Raw genomic sequence first — 15,353 nt, forward strand, 5'->3', positions numbered from 1 at the left:
CAACACAAACCCTTTCCCCTTACACCTTCCCCCTCCCACTTCTCTGTTCCCTCCCCACCGACTTTCCCTTTTCCCTTCCCTACACATACAAAGGTAATCCAGGTTCAGCAAAGTATATATTTATATATATATATATATATATAATATATATATATATATATATATATATATATATATATATATATATATATATATAGAGAGAGAGAGAGAGTGAGAGAGAGAGAGAGAGAGAGAGAGAGAGAGAGAGAGAGAGAGAGAGACTTCAGGAGGGTCCATGATACACAGGCCAAGTTTATTAACAGCAAAAAACATTTCGCACTCAGTGCATCATCAGTCTGTGAAAAGTAAAAGACAATAAAATACATTACTTGTAAATTATAATTTACAAGTTAAAACAATAAAAAGTAAAAGCATAAAAAGCACATAAAACAGAAAACAAAGAGACTATCAAAACACCAACCGTCCATTAGCAGGAGATAAGAGTGAATGACATACAATGGCGTCCAAGGCCAGACGACAACTATGCCAGATTCAAAGTTGCTGAGGAAGTATTACTATTACGTTTTTTGCTGTTAATAAACTTGTCCTTTGTAACAGGTGTATCAATGGACCCTCCTGAAGTCTATATATCTTGCCGACTGGAATATTATTATATATATATATATATATATATATATATATATATATATATATATATATATATATATATATATATATATATATATATATATATATATATATATATATATATATATATATATATATATATATATATATATATATATATATATATATATATTATATATATATGTATATATATATATATATATATATATATATATATATATATTATATATATATATATATATATATATATACTACCTGACCATCCCTGCACTGCCCAGGAAAACTGTGAAAGACAACCGATAAACTTTCTCTCTTCCCAGATCCCCTCTACTCTCTCTCTCTCTCTCTCCCTTCCCTGTTAAGATAGTTGCATAAGTTACATTGACCAGCATTTTTGACATTTCTAAATCTCACCACTACTCACCTGCCATTCCTATTGGGACTGAACTTGGACTTGATGTGTATCGGGAGTGTCTATATTCATCCCAGTGACTTCGAAAACTATGGATTAGGCACTATCTAGAGAAATCCAGAAGGGTAGTCATAGTGGCTCAATATTTTACTGCGCATCTAGCATGCATATGGTCCCTCAGTAATGAATCATAATAAATTGTTAAAACCAAAACTATATCATGAAGAAGATGGTGATGATGCAAGATAAAAAAAAGTGTGATTATGTGAGTAACTTTTTTTTCCACTAAATACAGTTGAGTACATTTTAATATGGGTATATATTAAACAGTACTTCCGCATGGCCTACTTCTGTCACAAAATGCTTCGACTGTTTCAGATGCACATCTTTTAAATTAAAGCCTTGCTTTTTCTCCTCGGATAACATTCACTGAATGCCACAGCAGTGAGAAATTCTGACTAAATCCCAACGTTGCAGATAAACTAGGACTGGGTGCCATGGATCAGCATTAGACCCAAGCCGAATTTTAACCCAAAACCGTATTTTAAAAGCGCCTCTGTGGATTCTGTTCACTGTTCATAAGAGCGGCATCAGAGAGGCAGTTGTTACTGAGGGCTTATAACATGCAGTGAATATCGGATGACATTCAGGAAATGCAACGTGTATGTTTCTACGTCAAAAAACATGATGATGATAAGAGATAAGCGGATTATAATAATTTCCTCTCACTTTCTCTCTCTCTTATATATATAGATATATATATATATATATATATATATATATATATATATATATATATATATATATATATATATATATATATATATATACTTTTTCAGAGGATACCTCAGCAAGGAAACTGAAAGAGAAGAGGGGCTGAAGAAGGCTTCTAAATACATGAACGAGAAAGAAAAGGAAAGATATGATACGTGGAAGGAAGATGAAGCAATAAGAGGAGGATTATAAAAATTTAAAACTGAAAGGTGACGAGCAGGAAATAAAAATAAGAAAAGAGAAAATTAGTGACTGGCAGACAATAAGGTAAAAAAGGATAAAGATACTGTGGAGGCATGAAAATAATAAATTAAATAATGACGCCATGAGAAGAAAGCCGGGATAGAATATCAAAGGTGTAAAATGAGAGAAGGGAAGCGACTCGGATTTTTAATTGGAGACACAAGTAAAAGAAAAGATGATGAACAGAAGGCAACAAAAAAGAAGAGCAACAGAGAAAATGGAGAAAAACTGGTTGATCGAAAAACAGGAAGGGTGGAATGACAGCAAGACGGAAAAGAGAGCACTGAAGGAAAGAGTAATTTTAAGACTAGACAGAAAATGTGTATAAATCGAAAATGAAACTGTTGGAGAGAACAACGAAACTATAAAGGTGGAAAGGAGAGCAAATAACAATCAATATTAAAAAAGAGCGGAGAAAGCGATGCGGAAAACGAATAGAGACAGAAGATGAAATACGGGTAAAAAAAAATTAGAAAGAGGGAGGTGATAATGTGAAGTAAATAAGTAGTAGTAGAAAGGAACAAAAACCAACTATACAGAAATGCATAACTACAAAGGGGTGTAGAAAATCAGTACTAACCCAGATGATTCATCCTAGCCATATTTTTAGTATGTTTTAGAGAATTTTCCAATTACCACCACCGTACCCGACTTCCAGTCTCTCTCTCTCTCTCTCTCTGTTGTATTCGAAGAATAAATAAAGCTGGTACGAAAAGAAATTCACGTACTGTTATTTAATACCCAATTCATTTTATTCTTGCACTTCAAGTGTAATGTTTAAGGGAAAGGGGTGTCCTAAAATTAAATTTAGCGTTCAAAATGAAAATGCATAAATGGCAGCAAATGAACAACTCACTAAAAAACAAATCTACCATTGTCGCTTCATTATGTATCTTCACTATGGATAAATGTCACGATTTATTCACTAAGTAATAAAGAGATGACTCAGATCATTCACCCTTAACTAAGTGACAGTAGGCAATGCATTCTAGCTAAAATTTCATTACTGAACAAAAATGGAACAGAAGAGACGCAATAACACGAAAAACTAAAGTAGAAAAGGAGAGTCGGGAGATAAATGAGTTCATCTGACCAGAAACTTACATTAGTCTCCGCTTCCCTCCAAAGAGATTTATCTTCAGTTTAACCGTAGGATCCAGTTTGCTTGGACAGGGCACCTCCCCCTTTTGTCAAAGACTCCTGACCGAAGGGTTTGAAATTCCATTAAGGTTCATATGTGACTTTATCTTTCGAAAGTTTATAATCGCTTTTTATTTCGGATTTATGTTCTGGCTTTTGGTTTACGTTTTTCCTTTGTCAAGATTGAGTGTAACGTTTGACAATTTTATATATATATATATATATATATATATATATATATATATATATATATATATTATATATATATAGTATATATATATATATATATATATATATATATTTCATATTTAAGTTTTCTTGAATTTCTCAAAAAAAAAAAAATCCCTTTTATCCTCCTGTTTCCACTTCCCTGGCATCTCTCTCTCTCTCTCTCTCTCTCTCTCTCTCTCTCTCTCTCTCTCTCTCTGTCTGTCTTCTTGCTTTGTTCGTTTTTCTCTTCTGATTCTTTGAGAGGATTTCCTGGACTTACAAATATAAAATGTCACAATCTGCAAGAAACTGAAAGGCAATAAAATAAAGCAAGATGTAAAAACGGTGTATAAAACGATGTATAAAATAAAGGGAAAATCCTTGTCACGTTACAATAATATATTTGGGTTTAAACGACCAAATGAGAATGAAACGATTTAGCTAAATTTAACAGTGAACGCTTCCCCGTTTATCCGGTAGTTCGGTTTTCATAGGAATTTCCCCGTGATATTTATTGGTGGGGAAAATACGAAAAGAAAATTATGCAATGCATAGAAAACTAGATATTGTTTTGCAATTCTCGTGTTGACTGTTGTGGCTGTATTTCTATTCATGGTGGGTAAGTCTTCTACAGATACAGTATTGGGTTTCATGTAATCTAAGATGATTCGATATGTTCAAGAATAAAACAACGACAACACTTTAGATAATGATAAAAAACAAACGAAATTAGGAAAGATTACGAACTAAGTCAGTAAAAAGACAACAATTAACATAATTTTTACGTTTTACATGAATTTCACTCTAATTCCATTACGGTGACTAAAAGAAGCCATGCAACCCTTTATTTATATTGCTAAATGGAACGAATCGCACCCCATAAATACCCCATGTTGGATTCAGTTGTCTGTACCATTTTAAAGTATATTTTTCACCTTGTTGCTAATGCAAAAACTTAACATATATAATGGATATTTGTAAACTTAGAAGCCAACCAGTCCTAAGAAAACTGGTCTGTAGACACTGAGGCTGGGACAGATTTATGCCCTGACTTAAAAAAAAGAAAAAAAAGAGACTAATGCAGTCAGATTCCTAACACCAAAGAAGACTGGTGTTAATCCTCTTTTCATATTAGTTTAAAGAATGTATTTAATCGCAATATGTGGCTTATATAGTATGTTCGCTTAAACTTGATAACAGGTAAGCATACCATAATCACCTATTTCACAATATTTCATATATTTCGTCAAGTAACTTTCTCTTAATCAAATCAACTAACGTTGTTTTTATATCACCTCCCATTGAATATACAAAACTGTGAATGTATCTATAAGACGAGGTACAGAATTTAAATAAATAGCATTCGGTTCCCTGTCTGGATTTTCTTGTTCCGTGGAAACAATATTCGAAATTTTTTACCAATCTAACATTTTTCTACATTAAGAAAAACAACCAATCTAACACTTTCCTATATTAAGAAAAAAACACCACCAACAATCGTGTATACTTCACTCAGTTCCAACAAACAAGAGAGCACTACCACAATGGGCACGCCTATAATAGTTTCCCGGTTCAAAATCGCCTAATGCGATTTGTTAACATTCATACAGTTAAATACCACAATTCTTGCCGTCATATCTTAAATTCGCGTAGACTTACTTTTACATTCCTACAAAACGTTATATTTTCGCATTTCCTACTAAAAATAATCTAATCCCGTAATATACATTTATGATCGTCAAATTTCAGAATCATTTAAGTCTTCAGATTCCAGATATTTCTTATATCCATATTTAATATAATATAATATAATATACATATATATAATAATAATAATAATATAATATATATATGTATGATATATATATATATAAATATAAATATATTATATATATATATATAATATATATATATATATATATATATATATATATCACACCAAAAACGGCTCTAACAAGGTTTCTGTACTGGAAAGAGAAACCATCAAACAAAATGGCAATAAAAGAATGGAAAAAAAAACCTCTGGTCCGATGGAAATTAAACGCAAAAAAAAAATAAATAAATAAATAAATACTGGACGAAAGTGACTCGAGGCCAATTAAAACTCAATCCACAAAAGCAGAAACTTTCCAGTGCCAAGAGGAAAATCGGATAAAAAAAAAGGACACCAATAGCAGACTAGAGTAAAGAAATTTTCCTAAAAAAGAAATGTAATACCTAAATGTCCACCTTCACATGAAGACATACCTGATGACACAACCAGGTGAAGATAAAAAAAAAAAAAAATGTAATGCAGCTCCCCCCCCCCCCCACCAACACTCCGTAGAGAAGAGTTGCCATAATTGTGCTTCACATGATACACTGTAGACATTGCTGAAATTTGCAACGTTCTTTCGGTCACAAGAAACACCTAATTCCTAGCCTATACCTTCATTCCTGCTTCCGTGTTGCTGTCCAACTCCCTCTCTTCAATCTTAATTACTGGATGGCTGAAAGTTCCCCAGGTTTTGATTGTATAACCTTTCTTTTAATAAATCAGATAAAATTTTGAGGTAACCCCATTGAGGAACTGTAATATTACAAACTAATTTTACTTTCCTTATAGCACATTCTTATTGTAAGATTAAAATGATAACAAAAAAGGAAGATAAGATAAAATTCATATAAGGTTAAAACTACAAGTGCGGTGTGGAGGTCTACTAACAAGTATATCAAGAAGAGTTAACAATAGCTGCAAATGACTCAAGTGTAAGAAGAAAATAAAAGGAGCAACAACAGGGCCGACCACTAAGGAATAACTTGAGAGCTAATATAACTCTCGAAGCCTCACTGAATATGTAACTTGAGTAACAAACATTCCCACATAACACGGGTCTCGAATATTACGCTGCATATATTATCTTGCTTCAGATAAATAATTTCTTGGGACAAAAATACCAAATGTAAATTTTCCTTTCACGACAAAGTGTCACCACCAACCAAAAGTACTGCGCATGCTCTGAAGTTCCCGATCAGATCAGAATACAGTTGAAAAGAGGTCGTTCCTTATTATAAGTTCTCCGCATCAATTGAATGAAAATGGCAAAAACTGAATTTTCAGTTTGCATTCAAACAAGCAAATCTTCATTAGTTAACGAATACCCAGCGACCATAATGTAAACGATACCCATGAATAATTAGATATTATTTAACTCCTTCATTTCGATTCTGACAGAATCGATATTCGCTGGCAGCAGGGTTGGCTCTGGATTGAACTTCCAGTTTATAAATTTAAGTTTAATGGCGAATTTTCAGGCAGTCATCTAAACACTGCAGTTGATTAAACATAACTTCCAAACCACAACAATATAACTATCAGCAATAATTGTCCAATGAAAAAAACGAATGCAGCATCATACAGTTCAATATGAAATGCAAATTAAACACATCACTTGATAGGCAAGGTAAAACTTCTCTCTCTCTCTCTCATTCTGTGAAACACAAGCACACAAACTGCATTTGTATGAGTGATTATAAGTTTATGTAAAGGAGTAATCACGCACACTAGTCATATACAACGCACATGGTTGAATACATGTATTCATTTAAATGCTTTCATTTTCTTTTAATTGTTGGTTGGTTTAAATTGGACATTTTTCCTTATATATGTCTAAATAATATATACTATATATATATATATATATATATATTATATATATATATATATATATATATATATATATATATATGATATATATATATATACACATATTTATATATATATATATATATATATATATATATATATATATATATATATATATATATTATATATATATATATATATATATATATATATATGTTATATATATATATATATATATATATATATATATATATATATATATATATATATATATTATAGTTTCATTTGCCTCACAGCGAGGGACCTAATGGAAATGTGGTTTGGTCTCATTTGAGTGTTTACCTCCTAATCAGCACACCGATCATAAGCGCTTGACGTTTAAACGTTTTTTTTTCTGGTTTATTTGCAAATCATGTTCAATTTAGGATTGTAAAATACATCCAAATCGCATATGGGAACTAAACAAAATAAAACCAAAAGTATTAACCTTCATTGAATTTGTACCAAGTGCACTGGCACAAGATAAACCATGATCTTAATGGATATGAGACACTTGTAGGGATAAGGTACTTCATGATAAAACTGGAGAGATATGTGTCCGCATATTATAAATAAAAAAAGTAATCAAGGGCAGTCTTGTATCAGGGATTCTATCACAAGAATTATAATATATTATGAACCTAAAATTACAACAAGAACTATAATATCAGATGAACCAATAATTACAAAGACCATGGCACTTAACAAGTATTCCATCAACAGGCTGACAATAAAATATAAATGTTTATTAAAATACCAATAAAGCATAATGTAACACCTACCACACACTGCGCAGCGAAGAATTCGATGGCGAAGCGTTATCTTGGGAAACGGTTCCAAGAAAACAAAAACGCATTATGAAGCACTAATACAACGCGCACCTGCAATATTAAAGAAAATATATGTCAATAATTAAGAGAAAACTTAATCTTTCAGACGTTCTAACTGCTTTGAGAGTAAAAGGATTCAAAATAAATCATATTGTTACTAATGGTCAGAATCGATATAAACCTTTAGCCTCTCTGATAGCCGTTTCGGTAGCGTCACTGTCCGATCCTGATTTCGTTCCCCGTCCAACTGGATGGTGGTTCGATCCCATGGGGGTACGAAATTATTATCAACTAAAAAAATTCCCCCTCTCGGTATGATATGAAAATATATAATCGTTCCGAGGTAGAGCGAATTAGATATTAAAGGACATTTGTAGCTCGAATATATGAATCACGGTGATGTGATAAATATTCATAATAAGGCTGTGTGGGTCAAACGCTCAAATCGGCTAGCATGGTGGAGGGGGTTCCATATCGATTCTAATTACAAATACAACGAGATCGACGTTGATTTGTAATGGTCAGAATCAATATAAACCCTTAGCCTCTCTGATAGCCGTTTCGGTAGCGTCACTGTCCGATCCTGATTTCGTTCCCCGTCCAACTGGACGGTGGTTCGATCCCATGGGGGTACGAAATTATTATCAACTAAAAAAATTCCCCCTCAGTACATATATGAAAATATATCAATTCCGAGGTAGAGCGAATTAGATATTAAAGGACATTTGTAGCTCGAATGATTTATATGAATCACGGTGATGTGATAAATATTCTTAATAAGGCTGCGTGGGTCAAATGCTCGAATCGGCTACATGGTGGATGGGGTTCCATATCGATTCTAATTACAAATACAACGAGATCGAAGTTGATTTGTAATGGTCAGAATCGATATAAACCTTTAGCCTCTCTGATAGCCGTTTCGGTAGCGTCACTGTCCGATCCTGATTTCGTTCCCCGTCCACTGGACGGTGGTTCGATCCATGGGGGTACGAAATTATTATCAACTAAAAAAAATTCCCCCTCGTACATATATGAAAATATCAATTCCGAGGTAGAGCGAATTAGATATTAAAGAACATTTGTAGCTCGAATTAGTTTATATGAATCACGGTGATGTGATAAATTATTATATATATATGTATATATATATATATATATATATATATATATAATTACATGCATGTATATTATATATATATATATATTATATATATATATATAATATATATATATATTATATATATATATATATATATATATATATATATATATATACTATACATTAATCATATATTTCTTAATTAATTAATTAATTTATGTGTTCGATTGAAATTTGGCTGCAGCATGTTCACAGCCGCAGTTCTGGCAACCCTTGACTAGTTTTTTATTTATTTTTTTTTTTTATCCCATTACGCCTAAATATGATGATTTCGATGTGGAACGTGGATGACCTTTTGAATTTCTGAAATTTGATCTGGATAGCCTTTCTGACGTTATTTATCAAATTATACAACCTTATTGTGAGGAATAAAGCAACTGGGAAAAGGATGACAGGATTCGTTTCAAGAAATGTTATTCATTATTAGGTAACAGAACATAAAAAAAAATCTTCCTATTCAATATCTTACATTAAATTCTTAGTTATCATCATATTTCCGTTAAGAAGGTTAGACTGGCAAGCAACTTGTTTCTAAGAGCTCTGAGGAATGACTAACTTGCATTAATTAAAGGAGAATAATATTAACTGAGAGCAAATGTCTCCCCTCAACACCCCAACTTGGTCACAGAAATTGCGGTTTATAAACAAATCGTACCTTAGTCTTCGCCCGCATAAAAAAAGAAAAAAAATCGTGATAAATACCGCATAACATCAAAGAAATTTGTGAAAAACAAAACTTTTTGTGTTCATCTACCACTGTAGGCAAGTGACTCCGACATATATACTGACCAAAATCTTGCCAAGAGCGAGCTATGTAAAGAACCTATAAAGAGTGACAACCGGTCATCCCAGACCTTTGTATAAATCAAACGTACACAAACACTAGCAAGATATATATATATTATATATATATATAATATATATATATATAATATATAATAATATATATAATATATATATATATATATATATATATAAATTTTATATATATATATATATTATATATATATATATATATATATATATATATATATATATATATATATCTATATATATTTGTGTGTGTGTGTGTGTGTGTGTGTGTGTGTATTAGGCTTAGGCTTTTCGGTGCACCCATGAAAGGTTTCTGTAAGCTCTCTAGTGTTATGCTAGTGATCAACCTTCATAATGCTGATTGCCTATATCTCTCGCAAAACTTACCAAGTATTGACAATTAACTTTATTCACAATTTCGTGAAGGCAAATGTAATTCAAGTTTCATATAGGGTTGCAAAATTTATTGTTTACGGTTAATAACCGCGAATGACGGTAACACTTTACCGTACTGCTACCGCGGCCTCGTTCACGTCATTCTGACCAGAATATTTATGGTTCTCTGTTTATGTTCTTTATCTAAATGTGCGTGTCTTGTTTATGTTTATGATCATTACCATTAATTGATACGTAAAGTGGTGGTTCATAGGCCAGCGGAGAGCGGTAACAGCCTTCAATTTTACCCCATCCAATACCTGCCTTATGAATACAACAACTGTTTACTCAATAAAAATCCGATGTATATTAATATTTCATTGTCATTAAACACTTGAATAATGACTTCGTTGTCCTGACTATAGTGTTAGCAGCGTCTTCACAATAGCCAACAGTCTGCTTGGTCTATGCATCGGTTGCTTAAATGAAGCAGGTATAGACTCCTTTACATTTAACATATACACCGTCACCTCCACATTCACGAAATTTCCATATACCACAGAAGCCTTACAGCGATGCACGTGTAAGGTTCAACCCACGGTTACCAAAAGATCCACAGATTCACCCATCTGTCCTTGGTGCGAGAGTAAAAATGAGCCGTGTGGCAGTTTTTCTGATTAGCGAAGTAGTTCCTGTCTCATTAAATACGTTTGTAATGAACTTTTGTTTATCATTCAGCATAAACATCATTATATTTATGTTTTTTTTTTTTATTACTATCGCCGTTTTCCTATAGGTATTTCAGGTATTACTGATAAATACGCAGAATTGCTCAAGTAATAGTTCTAGTATTCTTACGCAGCTATGCTTAGATTAGTAAGTTTCGGCATTGTGTTCATACCAGTGGTGGCCATACTCTTTCAAAAGTACTTCTTAAAAAGTGCTGTATAATCAAGAATAATACATTGCACTTCAACAGAATTCATCGAAACAGATTGCATTTAAACATTTGTGTTTGAATTAGCATAACGCATTTCAGTACCGAGAGTTGATTCACTTGTTTCTTCAGCGAGAGACGACTTTTTTCCATTCACCATGGAGGATATCAATGGCTTGCAAAGGTAATGTCATCCAACGCTCTTTTAGTAAAATATTCTGTCCTTCTAAGGTGCCTCGGAGCAGTAGGCTAACGTTTAACAAATGATTTGCTGTCATTTTGTCTTTCGTTGTGTGAACCATTCGGTCTCATGCGACAGAAAAGGCTGCCATTTGTAATAGGGCAATGTATTAATCATTGTCGTAATAAGTCAGAGGTCGGCAGTTCAAATCTCTACGGGGTAGGTTATTGTTATGTACAAAGTTGTGAATGACGCAATGGGAGGGGTTGATATTATGGAAGCTTTATATAAGCTCAGTAGTTAATTAAAGCAGCAAGTGTGACTGTTACCGTCACAACTGCGTTGCCGTTTTCTCTCAAGATTAACTTTCATGCAAGAGGAAGTACATACAACAGATAGGTGCTTCGCTACTGGCCTGATTTGAACCGTTGCTTGGTTTGAAAAACAGGTAGGTAGTATTAGACCACCGAGATATCGGGAGATAAAAGATGTTTGCCATTATAATATATATATATATATATATATATATATATATATATATATATATATATATATATATTAAATTTGAATTTTTTCTCACATCACCGTGATATATACGATCATTCAGGCTACAATGTCGTCTAATATCCAATTAACGCTATTTCGGGAATATCACTGGAGGGAAATTGTAAGTGATAAATGGTTTGGTATCTAGTGTATCTAACACTCGGGAGTACCTTAAACGACTCCTGTCGACGTTCAAACCATTGATGTATTGTACTAGATATCTGAGAGTCATGTAGTAGTCAGGCTGGGGATATTGTTTAGTGGATATATCTGTGAAGTGATTATGCATAATGTGTTATCGTTGATAGCAACAGATCAAGATACAGTGTACTGATTAATAACTGCTTTGGTTCACTTGACAACAAAATTTTTTTGCAAATAATATCGTTATTAAACACTAGATTTGAACATCAAGGTAACTAACTAGCTTTGAAAACAAGGATCTCCGGCTTCCACATTCCTGAATCCTGCATTATTACATATTATCAAAGTTTTTCTTGGCTGATTAAAGTGCATTCCGTTTGGTTGTCTGTGTCCGTGGAATAGGTGTGGATAATCCATCGCTAACCTTTTTTCTCATCCGCTGGTATTTGCAAACTTTACAGTAATTGCATCTTTCACACCTTGGGTTATATATTTATACCGCAAATGATCATGAAGATTGCGGCATATCAAAACTTTTTATGATTTGTTGTAAAGAAGTTTATATTACTCAAAACAATTCAAAACGTAACTGCTTATGTTCGAAAAGACTTCTCCCAAGGGGACGAGCCTATGATACTGTATAATTACAGATGACCTAGGTTTTAGTACAAGTTCTGTTACCGACTTGCTGTAGGGACATGCAGTCTTTTCATATGAATCTTTGCACTTATCTTAGTATTTAAAATTACAGCCAGTTCAGTACCATAATAGTACACGTAGGTCTTCGACATCAATAAAAACTATTGTGCTTTTCTATTTGCCATAAAAACTACAAAACTGCACGAAGAGTTCGATTGCAATTGTATCAACTAAATAAATTCCATAATTGTTGGACCTTCTTGGAACACTTATCATATTTCAAGGACAAAAGTGAAACTCTTAGTTTGTATGTAATTTTCTCTGTTTGTGGGCTATTAAAATCCGAACTGTTGGACCGATCTCGATAAAATTTGGCACAATGGCATCATTTTACCCAAGTTGGGTAATAGAGTAGGTTTCAAACCCATAACCCTCAGCCTTCCCCATCCCCTTCCCCCATCCCACCCTTTCCCCCTCCCATTGTAACGGATGTGGTAACAGTTTGAGATCTAGACAAAATATGATGTGGCCATCTTTTGACCCAACTTAGATGATAAGTAGCTTTCAACCCCATACCTCTTCCCCTTCCCCCATCCCCCTTCCCACTCCCCTTTGTAACTTATGTGATAACTGTTTGACCCAACTAGACAAAATTTGAAACAGGGTCAACATTTGAACCAACTCATATAATAAGGTGGGTTCAAACCCTCCCCCTTCACTTTGTAACGTGTGGTAACCGCTAGACCAATCCAGACAAAATTCGACACGTGACTATCCTATCACCCAAATTAGATAACGGGTAGGTTTCTGAGCTGTACCCCCTTCCATTTCCCTCATCCCCCTTCACCCTTCTGTTTGTAACTTATGTGGTAACCGCTTGACTCATCTAGACAAAATTCGGCAAATGACCGTCATTTGGCCCAACTTAGAAATTAAGATGTTTCAAACCAACACCCCTTCCCCCACATCCCCTGCCCCATCCCTTTGTAACATATGTGGTAACCGCTTGACTGGTTTAGGCAAAATTTGGCAGTTGGCCATCATTCAACCAAACTTAGATAATACATAGGTTTCAAAACCATATCCCCTTCCCCATCCCCTTGCCCCTTCCTCTTCCCTATACCCGTTCCCTGTTCCTTTGTAACTTTTGTGCTATCTGCTTGCCCACTCAGACAAAATATCAAACTCATGCATCTTCCCGTTCCCCATCTACCACTTCCCCTGTCCATTTGTAACTTATGTGGTAACCACTTGACTGATCTAGGCAAAATTTGTCACATGGCCATCATTTGAACCAACTTAGATAATAGGGTAGGTTTCAACCCCGTACCCCCTTCCTCTTCCCCATACCCATCCCCTTCTCACTTCGCTTTGTAACTTGACCGCTCTCGACAAAATTTGGCATGTGGCCATTATTTGGCCCAACTTATATAGTAGGAGAACCTTAAAACCTGTACCCCCTCCCCTACCCCATCCTCCTACCTCTTTCCCTTTGTACTAACTTATGTGGTAACTGCTTGACCAATTTAGACAAAATTTGACATGTGGCCATCATTTGACCCAGCTTAGATAATAGAATATGTTTCAAACCCCTACCCCATTCCCTATGCCAATCCCCTTTGTAACTTATCCGGTAGCCGCTACCCTCTTCCCTTTTTAACTTTAGTATTAACCTCTTGATGATTTTAGAAAACAATTTGGCACATGAACATCAGTTTTCCCTGTTTAGATAATAGGGTAGGTTCAAACTTGTACCTCCTATCCCTTCCCCTTCCTCCATCCCCCTCCATCCTTCACTTTGTAACTTACTGTATAATCGTTTGACTCATATGACAAAATTTGGCGCTTATCCATCATTTGACCAAACTTAAGAATAGGGTAGGTTTCAAACCCATACTCCCTTCCTCCTTCCCCATCTCCCTACCTGCTTCTATTTGTAACTTATGTGGTAACTACTTTACATACCTAGACAAAATTTGGCTTGTTACCATCATTTGACCAAACTTAGATAAAATAGGGTGGGTTTCAAACCCGTGCCCCCTGTCCACTTCCTTTCCCTCCTTCCCTTTGTAACTTATATGGTGAATTAACTCTACTGGTTTAACATAACCCACTTCATGCACTCACACCATTGAAATATATTATTGAAAAATGTTTTTCTTTTCTGTGATTAATAATTCTGTATCAAGGGTTTTGTTTAGGTCTACTGTGGATATGTGTTTATGTCTAGTGAGGATGTGTTTAGGTTTAGTATGGATTTAGAATTAGAGTTGGTGTTTGTTTTGGTCTAGTGGGGATGTGTTTCGGATTAGAAGGTGGGTGTGTTTAGGTCAAGTGGGGATGTGTACTTAGCTTTAGTAGGGATGTGTATAGGCTTAGCAGAGAATGTGTTTTGGTTTAGTGGGGATAAATGGGACAGTCACCACAGTAACACCTGAATAAAATGGACAATCGCCACAGTTATACTTGGATAAAATGGACAGTCAGTACGTATAATAACACCTAGATAAATTGGACAGTCAACCACTGTAAAACCTTGGGGACAGTTATTTTTGTTTTATGGCGGATGCCTATGGAACCTTTTTTTGTTTGTGATGGCCTGGAAAAAATTGTGACAGATTAGTTTTGATAAAAAAAATTTTTTTAGGCCAGAATGGAA

This window comes from Macrobrachium nipponense, chromosome 17 (assembly GCF_015104395.2).
Source record: "Macrobrachium nipponense isolate FS-2020 chromosome 17, ASM1510439v2, whole genome shotgun sequence".
Taxonomy (NCBI): Eukaryota; Metazoa; Arthropoda; class Malacostraca; order Decapoda; family Palaemonidae; genus Macrobrachium; species Macrobrachium nipponense.